At 39.2% G+C, this 26062-nt stretch overlaps 1 protein-coding gene across 6 annotated transcripts in view; it reads left to right on the top strand.

Annotated features, from left to right (window-relative positions):
- Positions 1-26062, top strand: part of LOC139454577 (sodium- and chloride-dependent betaine transporter-like) — an 84589-nt gene that overhangs the window by 33036 nt on the left and 25491 nt on the right. For 2 of the 6 annotated variants that reach the window (XM_071236375.1, XM_071236376.1), the window contains exon 2: positions 22774-22914. The exons of 1 other annotated variant lie outside the window; for it this stretch is intronic. The gene's annotated coding sequence lies outside the window, so the exon portion shown is untranslated. Of the gene's footprint in view, positions 1-22345; positions 22915-26062 lie in introns of those variants that run through there. 3 more of the 6 variants (XM_071236373.1, XM_071236371.1, XM_071236372.1) reach the window with 3 other exon arrangements.

Raw genomic sequence — 26062 nt, 5'->3', positions numbered from 1 at the left:
GGCGTGGGGCTAGGCAAGTTTACGAGACATACTCTCGAGTGATCCTAGTGATAGAACCCTTTCTTTGTTTTTATAGGAAATGTCGATATCGAATTTCTGAAAGCCCAGGAATAATGCAAAATCTTTATTAATAATTGCTGTTTCCAACTGGATACATGTAAAAGTGATCTTCAAAATGAACCGAATTTAGCATGAAAACAAAATTCGATAAACGTAAGGGTTTGACAAGGAGTATTATGGATAAGACCTGATACTAATTATATACAGTCACTACCAGTAGTCTAAGGCATTGCAATTCACCGTGCAAAGTTGTGTCCCTTGGGCACGCCAGAAACCTATGGTTTGAATCCCGGTTCGCCCAATGTTTCTAGGTTGTCAGCACCATATCTGTGCTCGTGGCTTTCCTCCCACATTAAGCTGAAACGCCGTGATATACCTGAAATACTGTTCAAAGCGGCGTCTAACCTAACTCACTCACTCATTCCAGGTGAGCGAGTGTTCATGTGCCACAGTGAATAAAAGAAACCATAATTATTATAAGGAAGTATGTTGCACAAAGTTATTTAATTAAATGTTACATCCAGTTTCATAGTAAGTCAATTTGTCCATGTGTCTCTGTAACTGATGGCAACCAATGAAACAACACTTTCAGTACAAAAATTCCCCCAAAGTACTAGTTACATGTGCCATAAGCCAAAATTAGCTGCCCGCTGTGGCTCAGTGTATACTCCTGAATGGAATTTGCTAATATTAGCTGTATGTATGGCATGCATCACAAAAGGTCTTCAGCAACCCATGCTTGCTATAAGAGGCAACTATGCTTGTTGTAAGAGGCGACTAATGGGATCGGGTGGTCAGGCTCCCTGACTTTGTTGATGTGTGTCATCGTATCCCAATTGCGTAACCTGATGCTCAAGATATCAGTCCCTGGATGGACTGGTCCAAACTCAAATATTTACAGACTGCTGTCATATAGCTGGAATATATTGTTATAGAAACAAGCAAAAAAACACAACAATAAGTTCACTGCTGCATCCTAGCAACAGTATTTTTGTAAACAAAAAACTAAACCAAAACACATATTACTGTCTACATATCCTATTGGTAGGGAGTTATGTAGATTCTTATTTAGAAACCAGTGGAGCTTAGTATCCACAGTGCACATATATGGGTTACGTTATTGTAGTTTGTCCAGTATTATTAGTAAAGGATGTAATGGGATTTGTTTTGTAATGGGATTGTGCCATGTATGTCAAGACATTTGTTTGTACATTATATTTGTAACACACATTTAGAAGGATAGAAATTTATCTTTGCTAAATGCTTGGTACGGGCCTGTTGAATAAATTCAATGTTTGTCTGGTAGGCTTGTCTAATTTTGGAGGCATTGTGGATTCTTGAGAATGGAAATTGGCAGTTGTTATATTTGTATGACTATCCAATTACATTAAAGTTGCAATTTATGTATCGTTCAAATATTTATTTGACATTTCCAGGACCAATAAAGCTGCAAGATTTTGTCGGCCAGTCAAAAGTGGACGCTGCAATCCAAGGTATCACTTTTAGTGCTATCATGAAGATAGTTATCAATGAAATTATTGGTATATGATTCCACATACAATATCATGTATTGCGTATTTATTCCTTGAGGCTATACTATACAATTCAAAGTAAATGCTGAAATCACATGTAGTTAATATTTTTATAATTTATGTAAATTGTTTTAAACCACATTAGAATTGTTTTGAAGCAAAAGTATTTCATGTCCAATTGCTCATCCCAAGTATAAAAGAATCTGCACACAATGTTGAAACTTGAAAAATGCACAAGATTGATTTTTCTCTCAATATTCTCAATACTCAAATCAGTATTCTGTAAATAAACAGGTTTTGTACAATTTGATATGTTTTCATAGTGATAATACTGATGTAAATACTATTTTCAGGTGAAACTTTCTTTCTCATGGTGGGGCACACACATGAAGATTTGGATCAACTATTTAGTGTATTTGCAAGGGAACTTAGACAGAAGCCTGCAACAACCCGCGATGCCCTCCTTCAAGAATGGGGACATCCGGACACCCACCACCAAGCTATCAGACTTCAAGCCCTTCATGCCTGCCCCAAGGGAAGCGACAACCCTCCCAACTAAAGTTCAAGAGGCAATAGAGAAGAACAATGAAAAACTGCAAAAACAATCAAAGGTAATTTCAATAAATATTGCATTTCTTTTGAAATATGTATTGTGATGTGTAATATTAGGGTTAGTCAGGGTTACTTAGAATATGTGTAATGTGGGCAGAGAAACAACCCAACTTCATGAGGTTACTATTTTTGCTTTTATTGTATAGATGCACTGTGATTTTAATTATGTACTCATATTCTTTAATTTATTTTATTACTTTCAGATCACTCTGACAAAGCACCGAAGACAAGCATCAGTATCAGAACAATAATGAAGGAGTAGCAAGTATTGCTGAAATGTACATATGTTTTGTCAAAGCTATGTGGCTAAGGTATTGCCGAGGATTGCATTGCAGGAGTTTTGTACTTTGTATGTTTTGTGTTTCTTAGTAAAGCTGTGTATTTAGAATTGTGTATATATATATATATATATATATATATATATATATATTAGATCAGATGAGATGTGCACAATGAAACAATATATGCAGTTATAACGTAAAATCTTGGTTGTGTTCTATTTTTTTTCCATGTCTGAAGTTAACCTACTTTCAGAGTACAGTATATCACATGTAGGTTGTTTCTTTGAATTTCAACAGGGGATTATATATTTGGTTGGCCCCCTGGAATAATTGTGAAATTTATTTTTGAGAATCACATTCACCTTTAATGTTGTACACTTCAAAGTCGTAAAAAGGCCATTGAAGATGGTCACTGAAATTCTCATAATAATTTAGATAATTATATGGTAAGCTCAAGGTTCAAGGATTTGCATCTGTCTAGTATACAAAGGTATGAGGCCAACATATTGTTCCATTGTTTAATTCGAGTGACGATTCCTGATAAATTTGGTAAATATAATACCAAGATAAATATATACAATTGCTGAATTCAATTTAAACTCTCCAAAGATTGATGTTTGATATTACTGCAGAAAAAAATTCTGCCAGAAATTTCTGTAGAAACAAAAAATCTGCCAGAAATTTCTGTAGAAAAAGGTCATTTAAAGCCACTCCAGATTAAACTATCCAATGATTGAACCTTATTTCTCCTGAATTTAAACAATCCTGCTAAATATTACTGCAGAAAAAAAATCTGCCAGAATTTTCTGTAGAAAAAAAAAAATTCTGCCAGAAATTTCTGTAGAAAAAAAAAATACTGCCAGAAATTTCTGCAGAAAAAAAAAATTCTGTCAGAAATTTCTGCAGTAATGCATTTTCTGAGCCAATTTTTGAGCTTGTAAACATGTGTACACACCGGGACACACATTATTTGGATTCGTCTCCTCGAGATCTTTCCATTGATATAAAACATGTTTTTGTAGCTCGCTTCCTTCTGTGTGGTCAAGTTCGGACTCCTGGCCATTCCTAAGTTGTCCCGCCCTGCCTTCTTTGCTTCCGGGAGTTCCGGTATGAGTTTGAGTGCATGATGAATTGCCTCCAATTCAGCCGTGAATACTGACTGACCATCAGGCAAGCGAACTGAATGTGCTTGGGGTTTGGAGCTGTGGATATGGATCCCGTAACCAGCACTGTTGTTGATAGGATTCTTGGATCCATCAGTGTATATATGGGCCCAGCTGTCCCAGGTAGTTTGAATTTTAGTGATAGCTACTGATCGTAGTAGGGTTGGGTTCTCTTTTAGTGACTTCTGATGTTAAAGCAGTGTCAACTTTGGGAGTTTGTAAAGTCCAGGGAGGGTGTAAACCTTTGTAGTGACTTTCTGAATGTGACTTCGAATGAGTTCGCGCACTAATATCCCAGATGGCTTTAGTGAGGAATTTTTTCGAGCTAGGGCTTCATCTCGAGCGTTTTTGTCTTGCCATATCATTTTAACCAAAGGGTTTGATGTTCGTCCCCAGAACGATAATATTGCCTGCTCTCTTCTTAGTTTCAATGGGAGTTCTCCTGTTTCTACTTGTAGTGCTTCTCCTCTGATAACAAACTTACATTTAATATCCCCAAGCTACAATACCCAGCATGCTCATGGAGTAATTATGAGAAACCCGAATGATATCCTGTCTACGTGGTCACACCCGGTGAGTGTTAAGACATTCAGACAGTATGGCAGTCTGCATTCATTTCTTATATCCCAAAAGTCCCCACCAAGCTTCCTTTTATTAACATTGGGATGAGGGGATATATACATATTGTATTAAATAATACATCAATACATCAAAACAGAACAAAAAAGATAGGTCAACAGTGCGGTTGATGGAAAGGGGTTTCCTAAAAAAAGCTATTTAACTGTTTAATACTTAATACGTGTCTCAAAGTATGTATTAATTCTTACTACTAGTTATTATATATGTGCAAATCCACCCGAACGTCGGATGTACATGGCCGAGTTCAAAATAGCTAAATTAGGCACTGTTCAAATTGTTTCCAATAAACCACTGATTAGAAACTCACTTAACCTTTAGAATAGAATCGTTTCTTAATATATTGTAGTTGGGGCACGTGAAAAAATTAATGCAGTGTACCATTGTGACAGCCACGAGAGCATGCATGATGTGTTATCTGAGATGTGTTTTTTTAAGCCGATGGAAGTTTAAAGTGACAAAATCTGGTATCGTGGCTTAACTGAATATAACATTGTGCAAGTTTAATAATCCTCTTTTTCCGGTGACTATTCCAATTATTAATGGTATCAGGTAGGAATGACTTGGTATAGCATTCTGATGTACAACGTATAGCCTGTGAATTGGTTAGATTTCTTTATATGTAATCACTAACAGCAAAGATGTTTTCCATCTTGTAAAAAGGTGTAATGGCTACGTTGGTCTCACTATACATTTTCTCGTGGCTTGTACCTCTTATCGCCCCACAAATAGTCCGCAATCAGTGAGTGGGCGAGGTAAAAATTAACATCTCATCGGCATTATTTCAGCGTCCGTAATGAATTTATGTGTAGACATTCTAGGATTAATTCTTGTTCTTTGGTACATATATCCAAAACATGGGAGCAAAATATTGGCAATATATACTACTCAAAATTTGATAAGGATCGTAGATATTTTTCTGAATAAAAAAACAAAATAACTGCATAACTGGCAATATTGTGTTCAAGTGAAATCAAAAACGTCTCCAACACACTTGCACGTGCATTTCATGCCATGGGAAATGCGTTTCACATCACAGTTCATGCTTTTGCTACCATTGCACGATTTCCAATCAGGCAACGGAGTCTGATTCATTCTGAAACTTTAAACTCAATTGAGTGTTTACACTACGTTTATCTACGCAATGCCCCCTCAACGTGTAAGGCGTCGCCTGACGACAGAACAACTGGGCAGATGTATTGGAATGCTATTCACAACGTGACGTTGCCAATGCACTAAACGTCAGCCAGAGCGTTGTAAGCAGGGCCTGGTCCCGACAGCAAAATTTTGGTACAGCAGCACACCGACATGGGGGTGGTCGTCAGAGGTCGACAACCCAACGCCAAGATCATTTTGTGGCTCTTCAGACTCGACGTCATCCCTTCTGGACAGCAACCAGCCAACGTAACGACCTCCTGAACGCCTCGGGGGTGAATGTGTCCACTCAGACGATACGGAATCGTCTTCACAATGCAGGTCTCTACTCGAGAAGGGCATGTGTCCGAATCCCCCTGACTGTTCGACACCGGCGGGAGCAATTGGAATGGGCTGAAGATCATGTCACTTGGACACGGAACGATTGGGTTCCAGTTCTGTTCACTGATGAGTCCAGGTATTGTTTGGACTTTACAGACAGGAGGCAGCGGGTGTGGCGACGACAACGTGAACGTTTCCATGATGCCAACATCAGTGAACATGACCGTTATGGTGGTGGTTCCATCATGGTCTGGGGTGGAATCAACAGAGATGGAAGGACAGATCTTCATGTCCTGGAGAGAGGAACAATGACGGGGGTGAGGTACCGGGATGAGATCCTCGATGTGTACGTCAGACCCTACGCTGGTGCTGTTGGCCCTGAGTTCATCCTGATGGATGATAACGCCCGTCCTCATCGCGCCAGGGTGGTTGAGCAGTACCTTGAGCAGGAGACAATTGTCCGCATGGATTGGCCAGCGCGCTCGCCGGACTTGAACCCGATTGAGCATGTCTGGAACATGCTGCAGGTTGCCCTTTCACGCCGTAGAGCACAACCCACGACTTTGGCAGAGCTCGGACATGCCCTCGTGGAAGAGTGGAACAACCTTCCCACTGGGAACATCCGGGTGCTTATTGACAGCATATCTCGACGTTGTCAGGCCGTCATTGATGCAAGGGGAGGTCATACTCGATATTGACACTTCATCGACTAAGTGTAATGATGGACTATCCCTCATAACTGTGGAATTCTTTCTCTTGTTTGCTGTTAACATTTTTTAATGAAATGCCTTTTGGTGTTAGCAGATTTCAAACATTCCATATTGATACAAGTTCATGCCGTTCATGAATTTTCATTCATAACATGATTAAACACGTTTCTGAGTCAGAGTCATGTCTTTTGTTATGTTTGTAGTAACTTACACACATATCACCTAGTGATCCTTATCAAATTTTGAGTAGTATATATATGCTTGTTCACGACTTATGTAAAAGGGTTTATTTATCTGAGTGAGTGAGTATGGTTCACGGCGGTGGACACCAGAAAGGTATTTAAGACAATTAATCATAGGGCTTACCTCTTTAACTCGCCAATATCAGAATCTGACTGAAATATTAATACCAAAGTCCTTTCATTTTAAGATTAGGTTTTGCACTTGGGCACACTTTGACGTGATATTGAACAGTTTTCTTTTTCCCTGGATTAAGTTTTACTTGCATTCATTCATTTGGTAATTTTCTCCAAATCGGCATTAATATTTTACGCAGTAGTATTTGGAACTGTCCATTTTGGGAATTGGGTGGACCCCACCGCATGCACAGTAAACAGACATTCCAAGGTGAATAATATGTACTATAGTTTGTTGGCTCGACATGCAAGACTCCATAATTTTAGCTATAAAGTCATAGTAATATTAAATTAATTTTTTTTTATAAATAATTCATTGATAGTAGTATAGGTAATAGGGGTTCTGGACCACTTCCACTGGAGCAGGATTCATATACCTATACTGCTACTACAGGGGGGATTTTTTATGTGTAAATGACTATGCGATTCAACGATAGTCATGAGATTAAACTAAATTGACTCCAGCTCACCACCACCTGGGGCCAATCATTGCTTTAGATGAGTCTAAATGGTAATAAAAATATTCTTTATTATTTTTATCGATAAAGCGATATTCAACATTTTTATTAAGTTCTTCGTTCATTTTACTAGGAGACCAGACTATATAACTACACTCTTTTTGTAAATTGATAAGAAACAATTGATTACCGTATTTGGTTGGTTTGACATCACTGATATAATAAAAACCTTGTGGTAATTCTCTCCATTTAATAGTTTTTTCCATTATTATATATTTATGTAAGCATTTGTCTAAATGTAATCACACGATAGTAAGCAATTTATTTTTAATCTCCAACCAGTTCTTTGGTTTTGGCACGGAATAATTGACGCGCTTGTTGCCTCCCTTGTTCTATGAACTTTTTTTTCTCGTCTTCGCTAATACCATTGGTCTTACGAGATTTTGATCGAATCTCCTGCTTCATTTCGTTGTATTTGGTGAGTTCCGACAGCACTAAACGAAACTCATCCTCGGATATCTTACAATCAGCCGCTGCTGTCGAAATATGATCCTCGATGCTGTTCAACTTTGCATCGGCGAGTATCCGAATACTATCGTGTTTTAATGCTTTCTTTTGCAACCTACGAGAAATGAATTTTATCGCTATTCCTGCCAGTCCCGAGACTCCAGCCGCTATTTCCATGCCGAGCACGATAGGCGCGGCGATTATAGTTGATAGTAAACCGACACCGGCTACACCGAGTCCCATGCCAGCTACTACAAGAGCGGTGTCAACTCCGTCCAGAGCATTCACGGCTCTGCGATACTTTTTATACAATCCAAGTCTCAACTCCCTATCTTTTTCTATTCGATGTTTTATGTCGCTTATTTGATGTAATCGAAATCCATCAACAGTTTCCATCATTTCATCGAGCGCTGGATATAAACTCATAGTGTATATTACGAATATATAATAGTCTTTAATTGGTCTTGCTTAAATGTTTTGAGAGTATACATCAACCTTATCAAATGTATATTATACGGCAAGAATATCTTAGAAAGGGAAATACTACCACTTTTAATAATTTGAACCCCCTCGAGGGATGTAACGGGTGATGCACCGACATGAATAATACTGCAACGTTGACGCTCGTGTTTCTTGAGCCATTTAATCGATAGACCTGGTAATATTTCGAAGGCATCTACCGGTGCATCTCCGAACAAGACTTCAATAATAAGCGTAGAAATATTAGGTATTGCACTCAAGTTCTGTTTAATATCATCGAATTCTGTAACCAAATTTAAACTAACATTTTGGATTGCCGGACGACTATATAACATATGACCTGGTTTTTCTGGCAGGGGAGTGACTAACACACTTTTTCGTTTTGACGGGATATAGGCCGCGAGTACGATACCACTATTTATTATCTTAGTTAAATTATGTCCCTTACCCATCATCGCATAAGGTGGGGTAATGACGATATTCAGTAGCCACTTGATGTTTGCCTCGACCATAGTCCATTTATTCTCACTGTTGTAAATAATATTGTACGGAGTGGTTTTAAGGAGTCTACTAACGTCGACATCGCTTAAATCTTCTAGATTACCTGTGAATGTGACTTCTTTCCGCTTGTATACATTATCGTGTAAGTGTAAAGCGTATAACTTACCATTGGTACCGGGTTTACCGAATCCTTCCGTGTCTCCAAGATCGGAAAGCGCAATTGTATTACATTGTCTTATCGTTCCAGGGCCTGATGCATCAACCATTATTTATAATATGGAGTGTTACACTTAAGTATCCTATATGTACAGGTCGGTGTTTTACATCTAATACAGAAATTTTAAGGTCTGAAATAATTCCCTGCTTTAATTTTTTATATTGTAATAACGAGAAAGATTCCGTTCTACCGCTATTGTATTTTTCATTTTTCACTGGAACACTTCTGAGTAGAGTTGAAGGACTTTCTTGTTGAATATTATCCGTCGTGCTGATTTGATCAAGATGGATGCACAGCTCTTTATAGGGAGCTAAATCGGGTAAATAGAGTCCCTGAACTGTTGTCTTGATTACTGTTATTTCTCCTCTCCATCCAAGTGTGTATGCTAAGTTCCTGTAAAGCTTTACATCCTTTTTTCCAGAGTTTAAAATCAGTAACCCATTTGACTCATTTTGTGTTAGACTAATTCCATTAGGCTTAAAAAATTCATCATTGAGTGAGCATACGCTGTAATACCCATCAGGTATAATGTATTTTTGACCATTTATTTCTGTCTCATTATTATAACCTCTCGTAGCATTTATATTAGTCCACCGCGGGTAATACGTTACATCGTATAGAGCGACTTCGAGTTGTCCATCCGAGTTATCGATAGTACGAAGCAGTTCAATAGACTGACTATTTGTTATTCCCAGGAGTGTAACATACATATCAAATATACAATGATACTATATCATAACTTAAATATGGAATCAACCATTATTTATAATATGGAGTGTTACACTTAAATATCCTACATGCACAGGTTGGTGTTTTACATTTAATACAGAATTTTGAGGTCTGAAATAATACCACGCTTCAATTTTTTATATTGCAATAACGAGAAAGATTCCGTTCTACAGCTATTGTATTTTACATCTTTGACCGGAACACTTCTGAGTAGAGTTGAAGGACTTTCTAGTTGAATATTATCCGTCGTGCTTATTTGATCAAGATGAATGAACAACTCTTTATAGGGAACTAAATCGGGTATGCTGCCTGCAGTAAATTTTACGCCGCGTGTTAATGTTATTGCCCGACCCAATCCAAGTGTGTGTGCTAAGTTCTCACCAATAATTATATCTGCGTCTCCATTGATGATTTTCAATCTCCCAGCGGCCTCACTTTGTGTGATACTAATTTCATTATGAAATAAATTATTAAAAACTTTCCTCCTTAAAATATTCATCATTGAGTGAGCTTATGCTGTAATACCCATCAGGTATAGTAGTAATTCTATTATTGTCATATGTTAATATTATCTCATTATTACCTCTCGCAGCACTTATATTGGTCCACCGCGGGTAATACGTTATATCGCATAGAGCTACTTCGAGTTGTCCATCCCAGTTATCGATAGTATGAAGCAGTTGAATAGACTGGCCATTTGTTATTCCCGGGAGTGTAACATACATATTAAATATACAATGATACTATATCATAACTTAAATATGAAATCAACTTACATTACTAATCAATCGATTATAGTAACTGCCTCTGGTGCTGAATTTTTAGTTAAATTCCCCGATATCTTTGAAAAGTACAGGGTCACGGCAACTAGCGATAAAATGGTTCACGATTGGTTTCACAATCCGATGCAATTTTGGCAGAATCAGTTAAACTTTGCCATATGGTGTGCCACAACGGGATGTGGCGTATCTCTTTACGCTCCAGGATTTGAACTGAATAAGTCTGTTATGTCATTTCACGTGTACTATCAGATTAGACGTATACTTAAAGAAATTAGTGCTCCATTACCGCAGGATCGAGAGTGGAATTCCACAAATAATAATTATGATAGGTCCGCGTATGAGCGTATTTGTCAGGAATTTAATGTTTCTACGAGTAAAGATTGGCGTATTAAAGGAGCAAACCATGGTCTAGGTGTTCCTTACACAGAGGAAAATAAATCCGTCAAAGAAGAAAGCGATTATGTATATAAAGTACTTAATAAACCTCCAGTTAATTTTGGTAAGTTGTATAGTACCAGCAAACTTTACGCAAGAATATATGATCATTGGCATAAAACCGGTGATTGGTATAAAGGCTGGGAACTTTATAGTAACGATTGGAGAGGGGATATTATGAGTTTTAAGAGTGGTTTAATTTACATTGTTACAAAATTTATACAAATGAACGATACCGCAAACGCTTGGAATGAATTTCTTAATGATAAAACTGAAAATAATTTTACTAACCCAGGATTTGTAAGAGTTAATGAATCGATAAGAACTTATGTATGGGCAATTCTCGGAGCACAATCTCAAACACGAACGTCCATTATCGGTTCTGGGACGGCGCTCGATGCGCAAAAACAGTTTGTCGCAAACGTGGAGGACGCCATTAATTCGCCAGTTGACATACCATTGTCTATAAAGCGTTTTCAAGATGCATTACAGTACGCTCAATCCAAAGTGGACTTTGTTTATGCGCCGGGACTATACATGTCTCCGAGTAATATGGAACTTAAGATCGGTCAAGTGATAGGCTATAATAATAAAATTGTTATCGCTACCGATCAACAAAAACCAGGTATAAATTCAGATATGAACGTCGAATTAATAACGCAAACGATCACGGGTGAAAAGGGAATAGTCAAGCCGCAAACATCTTTTAATGCGCAACCATCTACTGATGCGCAAGTGTCACCGCATATTGCGGCTAAAAATCAACAACATATCGATGAAAAAACAGCGCTTGTAGTGGGTGGAGTCTCGGTTGGCTTACTCATGATTTGGTTAAATAGTCTTTAGCGAATACGTACAACAACCCTGCAATTGCTACGATCAACCCCCACAAGTTTTGACTAAGCCAAGTGGTGGTCTTAGCTAATAAATTCAATAGCCAGGAAACAACACTCCCTATTATACCGGGAAGTGCAGCCGCGGCTTTTTCGGCTAGCTTTCCCAGTGCTGAACCTAATGCTTTTAAATGCTTTTTTATCCACTCTCTTATACCGTTTTTATCGTTAGGCGGTGATCCGCCTCCACCACCTGTTAACGAGAGAGTCAAAGTCGATATGATAAATCCCAACGCGGTTAAAATACTAGCAATTGTTATTCCCTGTTCTCTGAACAATGTTTTAATTTTATCGGCCAGTGTAGTGTCATCGTTGAGGACTTGATCGATAGTTTCTCGAATACGACTGATTTGCGAACGAAGTGCCTTTCTATTACTGGAAGCAGCTTCGAGGCGGGCCAATCTTTCCTCTTCTAGGTTACGCAATCTTTCAGCAACGCGGCGTCTACTGAACTCATCGCCCGCCTGTTCGAGTTTTGTTTTCTCTTGAGCTATATGCTTGTCGATTTCGGATAGCTTGGCTGTATTATTGATGAGTTCTCCCCGCATAGTTTGCATTGCCTTGTCAAGACCTCGTAATTCCCTAATACTGAACTCTGAATATGGTGGTACCTGTAACGTGGAATTATCGTAATAGGTATCTAAGATTTCTCCGAGTCCGTTCGAGGCCACCATCGAGGCTGCTTCCAAATCATCTGTATTAACGAGTTCTTTCCTCATAGTCTGAAGAGCCTTAGTAGTCTTCGCGGGGAGTCGTCCGTATTCTACAAAACCTAATTTATCACGAACAAACTGGCGGCTATATCTGCCGGCTATAGTAGACAAGGCTAGGGGCTTACGAGTATTATAATGCATAAGATCAATATGCGGAGAGTCACGTACTCGCAATGTTCCTTTACTATCTAGCATAAACTTTGAATAGTCACGACCTATTGGGATAACATAATTTTTATCATCTTTTAATGCATCGTAATAATCATCAACGGCTGATTGTAAAAGTTCATCATTTACGGTTGGGATCATAAAGCTTGTTTCATCAGTACCCTCTTCGATGGTACTAGTATCAGTTATGTTATCTAGATCAAAGTCATTATGTTCAAAATTAGTCATTTTTATATTAAACATAGGGTACATGTTTTCAATATAACAATGTCTTCGCAATACGGACGCAAGTTAAACCCACAACGTAGATTTCGGGATCCATTAGGGGTCAAAGCAATTCATCAGTCTGTAACTATAACTAATAACCCTAGTACCATCGATCAGAATCAAACGCTTCTGGTTCGCTTTCCTAATCTCGGCGCACACGATGTGTTAGTTCCGGGAACTGTCCGACTATCATTTACGATTATTTTGAATTCTACCGACGTTAACAGGGAGCCGGTTCAGAACTTAGGTCGTGCTATCGTTAAGAAAATCGCGATTAAAATTAGCGGTAATGAGGTTTTGAGTATCGACGATAGCGATGTATACTCTTGTTACATGGATCTCTGGAGAACGGATAAAGAGCGGGAAAACTTACAGTACCAAGGTATTTGTAATAAGAACACTTTGAGACTGCGTGTAGATGCTTCTAGTGGTGATGGTACCATCGTAAAAGATCAGGCCGTTGCCGACGCATTAGGTAACAGATTCTATATTCCCCTAGACTTAGACCTAGAATTACTAGATTCCCACATGCCATTTTATCAAGCATCCCTAGGCGATAGGTTAGAATACGAACTCACTTTTAACGACTACGGTAGAGTAATCAGATCCGCTAATGTAGATGCTAGCTATTCCATTGACAATATCTCGCTCGAGTACGATATGATAACGGATCCCGAATTAGCCAGACAAATTCGTAACCAGTATTCGGGAAGTTTAGCCATTTTGTACGATCGCGTGCTGCGACACCGAAAGATCACGAGGGACAAAAAAGATACGTTGTGGAATATCAATCTAAACGTCCCCACGAGGTCGTTGAAGGGTATTTTAATGTTGTTCGAGGACCCCTCCGATGCGTTTAAAAGAAATACCGAGAAGTTCTACAATCCCAAGATTACGAAAGTAGAATTGACTATTGAGGGCGTTCCTAATCAACTATATAGCCAAGGAATGCTATCGCATCACCAGTGGGATGAGATTAAAAAACTTCCTTCTATAAAACGCTCTCCGGAAGTTAACGCGGTCGTGAAAGATCTGTCTCTCGGGAGTGTATCGATGGGTGAATACCTCACCTCGAAGTACGCGCTATGGCTCGACATGCGAACAACGGACGATGACCAATTACACGGCAGTGGGAGGAGAATAGAAAATGCTAGCGAGGGTGTCACCATACAGATATCGAAGCTCCTCGAAGCGGCTGGTAAATTAAACATATATTTGTACGTGATTATGGATGCGCAACTTAATATACAAAATGGGAGATTCGTGCAAGCGATCTATTGATAATCTTTTACCTAAAGATCCGCACTGCGCTATCATATGCGGGCAAACGGGCTGCGGAAAAACAGCCTTTATTCTAGATATTTTAGAAAGTCATTATCGGGACGTTTTCGATCATATTATTATTCTGTGCCCGACTATAAGCGTTAATAAAACATACCTATTGAGAGATTGGGTAATGAATGACGACGGAATACACAGAGTCGATCCGGGCGATCGTTTACAAGACTGTCTCCGAGTATGTCACGAAAAATACAAAGGAGAATCAACCCTTTTCGTAATAGACGACTGCAGCGCGAGTAAAGAACTAACAAAAAAGAAAGATATGCTTTCGTATTTAGCATTCTCGGGACGGCATACTCAACATAGCGTTTGGGTACTTACTCAAAAAAACAACTCTGTCCTGAAAGATCTCAGAGAGCAGACCAAATGGGTAGCGCTGTTTCATTGCAAAGACCGAGATTCATTCGAGGAATGTTTACGGGAAAATGACGTCATTTATACCAAGAATGAACGTGACAAAGTCAGAAAAGTGTTAGCAGCAACGAAGCACTGTAAACTCGTATTAAAAACCGATCAACCAGCTGCTTATGCAATTGCTTAGCAAAATGTAGCAAAATTGTAGCAAATTATAGCAAAATGTGGCAAAATTATAGGAAAATTATAGCAAAATGTAGCAAAATTATAGCAAAATGTAGCAAATTGAACATTAGCGGTTAATATTACATAAAATGTGGTTCGAAATCATCATTCTTTCGCAACAGTTCATTATTACCGGATGTATTGGATACGTCATATTATATTATGTTAGACTTAAATATCTCCTTAGGTATTACATTATGGAATGCGACGAACTCATCGAACAAATGCTCAAAGAATCTGATCCTGATCAACATGCAGATAAACATAGAGAAAGACTCGCGGCTTTGGTAGCCGGTGGAAAATGTTCCCAATATTTGGGAGAAAATTATACCATCGAAAAAATTGATAACATGACCGACGAAGAGATTAAAAAACTGTACGCGCGTTACGAGTCTAGACTGGGAGCTACCATGACTAAAACTATAGGGTCGTCTATATTACAACTATACACAGTCGTAGCTAGTACGTTTCTCCCCATCCCGGCAGAACATCGCATGTATTTATGCGAATCTCTAGAGAAAGACCCATTCATCGAACACGCTATAAGCTCAGTGAGCTGTGAGTTTTATCATAGATTCGGAATGTTCTTAGCTCCGTTCACCACAGCTTTAATAACGGCTAGGTATTGTCAATTTAAACATACGTGCCCACTAAATAATATAAATGGAGACTCAACAGATTGCGGAAACACAACAGGTGACACCACAACAGATTGCGCAACCACAACAGATTACGGAAACGCAACAACAGATTGCGGAAACAGAACCACAAGTGAATGAGGATGAACCACAAGTGAATGAGAAAATACTAAAACCCAGAGTTACTAAGAACCCCAAAAAAATAGCTGCAGGAAGGAAGGGAGGGCTGGCGCGCAAAGCAAAATTAATAAATAATTCAAATCCGATTAAAACATGGGCACTAGTAGGAGTTGCTGGTATAGCGGCTGTATGGTTCTTTTATAAGACCGGAGAAGAGAAAACGTCACCCCCGCCGCAACAACAAGTTCAATTAGAGGTTAGTCCTCATATAATGCTATAAGAAGCATGACTACTCCAGTTACAGACGGTAAAATGTTGGTAAACGCGACGTATCATTCAGCGGTGGTCACCGGCTTGGCCATTGGCTATGCCCGTATGGCTAAAATGCTTACTAAAGCCACACCTCCCAAGCTAGATTTTAATGGATTTGATATAGGTATGATGATTCTGGATATTGGATTAGCAATGGCAACAAAGGATATGCTCATCAAACAAGGACTTATCCCGGAAGACATAATGAAGTAATTAAACATTTGAATATTTTATATTATTGAACATTTGAATATTTTATATGGCATCAATTGCGATGATGGTCGGTGGAGCTGTTGTTAATGCTTTAGCTTTTTCGGGGAGTAATTATTTATTTTCCAGTATGAGGGAATCAAACGCTAAAGAAGTTGAAGAGGAGCGTAAACGACATAATAAAGCATTAGAACAATACCAAGCAGCTCAGTTACAATATACGCAGCAGAGAATGAAGAGATTAGACTTTATTCATGAAAAACTGATTAAGGAAGGACATTCAATTCAAACGTTTAAGGATGTCGAATCCGCCATGCACGAATACTACCTCGTTTATGGGAAAAAACTCGACCCAATACCGAGACCAACAATGAGTCAGTTTTATACACCGTCAGAGGCTCAGAAAGACCGAGAGGTCGCATTTGTTATTATTGGGTTATCCGCAGTATTGATTTTCAGCTATACACTAGTGTAGATGTGCTTTGCATTTAGACAAATGATATGATAGATGTATATACCATGAATAACTGCAAGTTTACACTCATGGGGAAGACGACTCTATGTAACCGCCGCTGTGTTGATGTTTACTGCGGTATACACAATTATTACATCAAGCGTGGACACATAAACTATAAGTGTTCTGAATGCGGGATAGGGGTCAAAGGTCATTATTGTTTATGTAAGAAACACGGTGCTGATAGGGTCAGGAACCAGATTATTTATGCTAGGAAGAGAGATTACATCAATGAGAGGAATAGGTTGGGGAGGATACGTATTTAGATATATGAAAACAACCAATTAGACAAATGAATCATTTTGCATATACCATTCAACCACAATGGTTTTTGTCAGAGAGTTAAAAGCTATGGCAAAGCAACGTGGTCTACGTGGATATTCTCGAATGAGAAAAGCTGAATTGATTACCTTACTCGGTTTGGAACCACCACAGACTGTTAGAGAACTCAGAGTTCGAGCGAGAAACAGTGGGCTGAGAGGTTATTCTCGAATGAGAAGAGCTGAATTGATTGCTTTACTAGATAATAATCAACAAGACGAGGATGATGATAATCAACAGCAAGAATTAATATTTGTACCCACATCCGCCGGCGTTGGTAAATATCTAAGAGGTTGGAAGATGGATATTAATTCCAACATGGATGTTAACGATATTAAGCCCATCATATCGAGTAAAATTAACGAGGAATTAGATGATTTACAAAGTATAAAATACCAGCTGACGATTAAAATGACATTGAGTAAAAGTAACGCAGACGATAGCGTCGAATATACCGAACCATATTTCCGTAGCAATCAAGAAGTTATAACCGAATCCGATACTATAAACGCATCATTAGATACATCAATTCAGAGGATACAGGAAACTTTAGAACGCTGGACTAATAGAGGTTCGGGTTGGGGTGTGGATAGAATCGATAGTTTATATTTAGATATAGCGAATTATATGCCCTTCAAAGGTGGATCTTATATAGATTTACCCCCGTATTATAAGAAGAAAAAAGCCATAATTAACGTAAAAAATAAATCCGATGACTGTTTAAGAATGATGATAAGATCTGCATTGTTCCCCGTAGACAAGCATCCGGATAGACCTTCTAGCTATCCCCAAAACGATGGACTCAACTTCGATGGTATAGACGAACCTACACCAATATCACAAATTGATAAGGTGGAAAAGCAAAATAATTTAGCTGTAAATGTTTTCGGACATTCTAAAGGAATTGTTGTACACAGGATAAGCTCCGCTCCGGAACATATTCCCAGAATCAATTCATTTATGATCGAAAAAGATGGTAAATATCATTATACATGGATAAAGAGTTTAAACAGGGTGCTATACGATCAAACTAAATATAAGGGAAAGAAATATTTCTGCGAAAGATGCCTGCATGGGTACAGCAGACAAGATCTATTAGAAGCGCATAAAGAAGACTGTAGAGGTGTTGGACAGACCGCTATCAGGATCGATATGCCTAAAGAGGGAAAAAATATATTAAAATTTGAACATTATTGTAATCAAATGCCAGTACCGTACGTAATTTATGCCGACTTCGAAGCGCTTATCAAACCCATAGAAAATACCAACCATAATAATCAAGAGAGTAGTTTTACCTACAAAACTCAAGAACATATTCCTTGTGGGTTTGAATATATAGTTGTAAGGTATGATGGGAAAACAAACACTCCCGTGATTTACAGAGGTCCCGATGCAGCGGGAAAGTTCCTAGAATATTTACAAAATGAAGAGAGAATAATCAGGGAAGAATTATCGTGTAAGAAACCCATGCGTTTGACGATAGATGATTGGAGGGCCCACAAGAAGTCAACGAGTTGTCACGTTTGTAATAAACCTCTGGATGGGGATTCCGTAAGAGATCATTGTCACGTCACGGGTAATTATCGCGGAGCCGCTCATAACGAGTGTAACTTGAAACTAAAAATGAATGCTCAAACAATACCCATCCCCGTTGTGTTTCATAACCTTAGAGGATACGATTCACATCTCATTATGCAAGCTATCTCAAAGACCGACGGCGGTTTAACGTGCATTCCTAACAACATGGAAAAATACATATCGTTCTCGTTGACTAAACCTATACATTATAGGGACAAGGATGGGAAATCTAGAATAAAGCAAAGTAATGGGCTTAGATTCATAGACTCCGTACAGTTTCTGTTATCTTCCCTGGACAATTTAGCTAAAGCGAACAATCCCGATGACTTCGCTATAACAAATCAATATACCGATAAGATAACTCGTCATTTGCTGCTGAGAAAAGGTGTATATCCTTACGAATATATGGATGATTGGTCTAGATTCGAAGAAACTGAATTACCACCCCTCGAATCATTCTATAGTAACTTAACGGAATCTAGAATAACAGATGCCGATTATGAACACGCTCTGACGGTCTGGGATAAATTAGATTGTAAGAATTTAGGCGATTATCACGATCTGTACTTAAAAACCGATGTACTGTTACTCGCCGATATATTCGAGATATTTAGAAAGACGTGTTTAAAACAATACGGCTTGGACCCGGCATGGTACTATTCCAGTCCCGGACTATCGTGGGATGCATTGTTGAAGAAGACCGGCGTAGAACTAAAACTACTCACAGATTACGATATGCACTTGTTTATTGAGAAAGGATTAAGAGGTGGTATATCGATGGCAGCGAAAAGGTATTCCAAGGCTAATAATAAATTAGTGGAAGGATACGATCCGAGTAAACCCGACACGCATATATTATATCTCGACGCTAACAATTTGTACGGATGGGCTATGAGTCAACCTTTACCCACGGGTGGTTTTGAATGGGTCAATGTGAATGATATCGAAGTGAATGATATCCATAATATCAATGTGAATGATGAGAATAAAGGGTACATACTAGAAGTTGACTTGGAATATCCGAGTTCGTTACATAAAGACCATAACAGTTATCCACTAGCTCCCGAAAGATTAATGGTTAATAAAGACTGGATGTCGGAATATCAACGCTCCTTGATGGGTAATAGTAGGTTAGCTAACGTAGAAAAACTCGTACCAAATTTGATGGATAAGACAAAATATATAGTTCACTACAGAAATCTCCAGTTGTATCTATCGTTAGGTATGAAACTAAAGAAAATACACAGAGTTCTAAAGTTCAATCAAAGCCCTTGGATGGAGCCCTATATAAGGCTGAACACAGATTTAAGAAAGATAGCTACCAGCGATTTCGAAAAGAATCTATATAAGCTCATGAATAACTCGGTATTCGGTAAAACTATGGAGAATCTAAGGAAGCGTGTTGATGTTAAATTAGTCAGATCTAATGAGGAAGAAAGACTCAGGAAACTTATAGCCAGTCCGGCTTTTAACAGAAGCAAGATATTCGATAACGACTTAGCCGCGTTGCATATGCAGAAAAGTAATATAAAATTCAACAGACCGGTGTACGTCGGTATGAGTATTCTCGACTTGTCAAAACACTTAATGTATGACTTTTATTACAACGAACTTAAGAAGCAATACGGCGATAGATGCGAGGTTTTATATACCGACACAGATTCTTTGTTGATGGAAATACAAACCGAGGATGTGTATAAAGATATGGCAGAAAAAATAGATATGTATGACACGAGCGATTACCCTAAAGATAATCCACTGCACAGCGTTGTAAATAAAAAGGTGTTAGGTAAGATGAAGGATGAATGTGCTGGGACTCCTATAGCGGAGTATGTAGGATTAAGACCTAAGATGTATTCTATAAAAAAGTCCGATAATGGAGACATAAGAAAAGCCAAGGGTGTTAAGAAGTATGTTGTAAAAAAGCATATCAAACATGAACAGTATAAAGAATCATTATTCAATGGTAGAACGTTCAAACACGAGATGAACTCTTTAAGAAGTTACGATCATAGGATATATGGATTAAGAATGAACAAGACATCATTATCCCCCTTAGATACAAAGAGATGGATTGATAATGATGGTGTAACTACCTATGCTTATGGTTATGGTGGTAATACCGTACCGTCGGGAACTATGAACAACTCTTCTCGTACAAATGCCCTACCCGGTCTATCTTGAAGATAATAAAGAATAGGCTCTCCTTCTTTCGTAATCAATCTACTAATGTTATACGTCTTAAGGGACCATATGGGATCGGTTGCACGACGTAGGCCTCCTTCGAGTTCACCGGGCTGGTATAAATATCTTACCCTTACTCTATCCGGAAGTTTTTGTTCTTTGCCTCTCCTCGGTGCTGAAGATTCGGAAGTCACGGATTTCATTTTAATCGCATCGGATGGTTTCTTCCCTATTAATCTCGTTACTTCATTATTCAGCACTGATACAACGGCGGATAATCGTGTCACCCATTCGGTTGATCTCAATCGCTCGGATTTCATTTCGATCCCATACTGATAGCCAAACAAACGTTCCGCTAGAGTCCGGTTAAATCTTTCGACGATAGCTTGACTGCGGTGGGCCTCTCTTTCACCACGGACGATTTTGACGTTGTGCTTTGTTAAGAGTTTAGTTACCGATCCCATAAACTCGCGACCGGGATCTACTTGAAATAGCTTAGGCCATTTTAGCGGTCCGCGTTTATATATGCGACTCAGTGCATTAGCTACTTCTGTTGATTCTTTCGAGGTTAATGGCTCAGCCTCTTTGTATCGACTAGCCACATCCACTACTGTTAAAGCGTATTTATACGTTTTGCGTTTTACCTTATCATGAGGAAGAAACAACAGGTCAGCCTGATGAACTTCATTCGTCGTAGAAATATCAAACTTCTTCCTCGGTATATAACGCGGTGCCGGTAAATATATTTGCCACATCGCTTGTTTCTTTAACCAATCCTTGGCCACATCTTTAGATACCTTAGCAGCGGTGGCTAATTTTTTTATTGCTCCTACACCTTTCCAATATCCTCGTGGGCTATAGTAAATTTTATTCATTATTAATTAATATTGATATTTCGTTTAATACAAATCATGACTATCGTTGAATCGCATAGTCATTTACACATAAAAAATCCCCCCTGTAGTAGCAGTATAGGTATATGAATCCTGCTCCAGTGGAAGTGGTCCAGAACCCCTATTACCTATACTACTTTGATGTATTTGACATGAGACGTAGCGACACTCATGTATTTTATAATAATGTACAATTTCAAATTTTCAATGCCTTAAATCTGTTGCATTAAACAAATTCTTTGATTTGATGTTGTCATATTGTGACTCAATTTGTGTCTAGTCTTCCAAATGTTCTATTGCGAATACATATAGTGTCAGCGCTCATGATCGCCATATCTATGAATGAATGAAAATATCATCATTAATAAACTTACCTGAGCTCAATATGTGTTCTGAAGACAAATCGCTGTAAAGCATCTTGCACGGCTTCGTTCACGTTCACCCTCAAATGTACGAATGGAAAATCTGCGACTGTGCGTGTTCAATGTTCGAATGCATTTTTGCGACAGGCGGTCGTTTATTTATTAAGATTCCACAAATTCATAAATCACATTGAGTTGCTCGCCTCTTCTCCAGTAGCTCACACTCTCGATTGATGTAGCTGCCTTGGTTAACTGGAGTCAGGATAAAACTAATAACAAACTCTGTTCTAATTATGCTAATCGAGGAAGTGCATTATACTGGATGACAAACTTAGTAATCCTTTCACACTAATCTTTGTTTACAATGAACGCATGTCATATGACTAAATAAACATCCTTTTTTATTTTCTTAAGTAGAATGGGCGGTGACCACAACTGTTTGTAGAATGATAGTTTCAGAAAGGAATACAAATACAAATATACAGAAAGGGGTTTAAAATGGACAGTTGCAGTTTGTACCCCAAGCGAGCAACACCTCCCAAGCCAGCACAGAGCATTGCCTGATAGCCAGCCAAGGAGAACTCCAACATCGGTAATTATCACGTCATCCTTTCAGCCTTATTCACATACTCTTACAATCACTCTCACCGTTTGTTTGTTTGTTGTTTAACGCCGAACCTAGCAGTGTTCCAGCTACAGGACAGCGGTTTGTAAATAAACGAGTCTTGGCCAGACAATCAGTTGCAGTTTGTACTCCCAGCGAGCAACACTTCCCAAGCCAGCACAGAGCATTGCCTGATAGCCAGCCAAGGAAACTCCATCATCGGTAATTATCACGTTATCCTTATTCACATACTCTTAAAATCACTCTCACCGAATTAATCATAAAACCCCTAAATCCTTAAAAAACAACAACACTAAATAACCAACACCTTATCCTACCCAATCTCCCTAACACAGCTCGCACTCATTTCTACTCACTACCCACGCCCACCACTCAAACACACCCTTTGACCCAACTCCTAAAAACAAAAAACACCTAATCCCCCCTTCTCCTAAACACAACGCTAGCTCTTTCCTACTCACCACCCACGCCCACCACTCACATACCTCCACTCCTTCGACTAAATATCTCTTAATCCCCGCTTTCCACTTGTCTCACCTTATCCCAGCCTTCCAGAATCAAACTTAATCTTCAATAAATAATCCATTTCCCAAACCCTCCTACTAAAACCAACAACAAATAACCACCGCAACCTCCTCCGCCTCCTAAAAACAACTCACCAAGTAAAAACAACAAACCAACTCACCTCCCCAAAACACTCCACCACCGTTCACCACAACACACGCTCTCCAACACAACACCCAAACAATATGACTGACACCCGCAACGCCACACTCGCAGACATTCCAGCTCCTTACTCACCCACGCCTGCGGAAGCGCACAACACTTCTGGGAGGTCACTCGAAAACATCGTCCCGACCGAGTATGGCGAAAACACGACATACACCACCCCAACCAAACCAGCTAACTCGCCACCACAAAACACCAAAAAACGCAAACTCAACATATCCACTCCACCTCCATCGCCAACACCCTCCCCGGCCGCCTTCCTCACCACCTTCGCCCTCTACTTCTTCTCAGCAGGCTCAGGCACCACTCTCTCACTAGAACTTTCGGCAGACAAAATAGGACTTTGGTTCAAAAGACAAAAAATAAATTACAACAATATCAAAAAAGCCAACAAAGGATACCAGATCATCTTTCCTAACCGAGAATCTTACAACGCAGCAAATAAAATAACTCAAATATTCCACGTCACGGTAATCAAACAAACACCTAATTGGCAACAATATACACGAGGCGTAATTAGGGTTAACCCAAGGGAAACAACTGAGGACTTACAATTATACTCTCTAGAAGCTAACATAAACCAAGACCAAAACCCTCAACCCCTAATCACCAGCACGCGCAGAATAACCTCAACTAGAAACGGAAAAACGGTCCCAACCTCCATTGTCATAATCAACTTTAAAAAACCCGCTAAATTCCCTGAAGCCCCCAAACACATATCCTTCGGCGCCCACACCAACTTAGAAGTCAAACCCTATATAAAGCAGGTTAAGCAATGTTCAAAGTGCCTCAAATACAACCACACTGCTTCCCAATGCACATACCCTAAAACTAAATGTAAAAAATACGCACAAACAGACTGCCCAGGCACATGCACACCCTGGTGCATCCACTGCAAATCCACCCAACACACCTCACTTTCAAACCAATGCCCACACAGACACACACTCACCCAGCAGGCCAACAAACACATAAACATAGAAACGGCTAAAATCCAAACACGAAAATTTGCTACACCTGCATCTAAACCACTTCTCCCTACACCACACCCAAACACCATCCCACAAACAAACACCACACCCATAACCGACAGCTCTGTTTGGGACCCCTACCGAGGAACCGCACCCACCTCACACACACAAGCAGCCACTCAACCAGCCACGAACCCTCCCAAAACATCAACCCCCGCATGCAAAACAAACCTCAAAATGACCACCACAACACGACCCTCATCCTAGCACCCTACAGCCCATATGGCAACAACGCTCTCCCACAAGCAAGCACAACAACAAAACACAAACACTAAGAAAACATCAGCTACACCCATCCCGCCAACACCTTCACAACCCTCCACATCACATGCCTCCCCCATAGAAACTCAACCAGCTAAACCTAATCCAACCCATGACGAACATTTCTCCACTACTGAGGAAACAATAGACACTACTCCAACTAAAACAAACCAAACTTCCCAACCAGCTAACACCCCAAACCTAAATAACCTCACCTTACTCCTAGCATATATGCATAGTCAAAACTCACCAAAAGCTAGTATGGAATCCTTCCACAAAGTAGCTTTCAATCTAAAATTAACCGATCTTCCCTTCTTCCTCTTTAACCTCCATATGAAAGAACTCACCGAATAAACTAAAAACTAAAAACTAAATCACCAATCACCCGAAACCAATAATGGAAGGACTAAATATTTTTCAGTGGAACGCCAACGGACTCACCTCCCACGGCCATGAACTAAAAACTAAATTTAAACTAAATAAAGGCCCTCACATTGCTTGTATACAGGAAACCAAATTCTCAAAAAAATCGAAATTCACACTACCTAACTACAACTCAGTTAGAACAGACAGAGCTAAACCGAGAACAAGAAGAGCCGCAGGAGGACTAATCATATTTATCAGGGAAGATATAAATTACGAAGAAATAAAAATAGACACGCCAAACCTAGAAGCCAACGGCATTAAAATCACATTAAATAACCGAAACATAAACATCATAAATATTTACCACTGGGCGGAACAAAAAGTCCAACCTGAGGATCTAAACAAACTACTCAAAATAAGCGATAAATCTACTATATTCCTAGGAGACTTTAACGCTCACCATCCTACATGGAGCATAGATGATAAAATAGATAATCATGGCAAATTAATCTCCGAATGGATAGAAACAAACGACCTACTACTCCTTAATAGCAACCAACCCACGAGGTACGATAAGATAAACCAAAAAATGTCGGCTATCGACCTAACCATATGCACCCCAGATCTAGCCCAAAGCACTCAATGGGAAGTGCACGACGTCCCGCTAGGTAGCGACCACTTCCCCATAAACATAACCATAGGAAATACAAACGTACCAATCCAAACAGAAAACCAAGAACCAAAATTCCATTACAATAAAGCTAACTGGGACCAATTCCAAGATATCTGCAACGAAGCTAACTTAAACGAAATAGAAAATAATGATCCAGAAACCTATTGTAAAAACCTAACAGACTATATAATAAACGCTGCCAAAACCTCCATCCCCTTCAAAACATCTAAGACAGGCAAACCGACGGTACCATGGTGGAATGAGGAAATAGAACAGACTAGACGAAAAC

The sequence above is a fragment of the Haliotis cracherodii genome, unplaced genomic scaffold, assembly GCF_022045235.1.
Source record: "Haliotis cracherodii isolate W230 unplaced genomic scaffold, xgHalCrac1.p SCAF_10, whole genome shotgun sequence".
Taxonomy (NCBI): domain Eukaryota; kingdom Metazoa; phylum Mollusca; class Gastropoda; order Lepetellida; family Haliotidae; genus Haliotis; species Haliotis cracherodii.
Note: the sequence above shows the minus strand (reverse complement) of the source record. Positions and strands in the feature narration are given on the sequence as shown.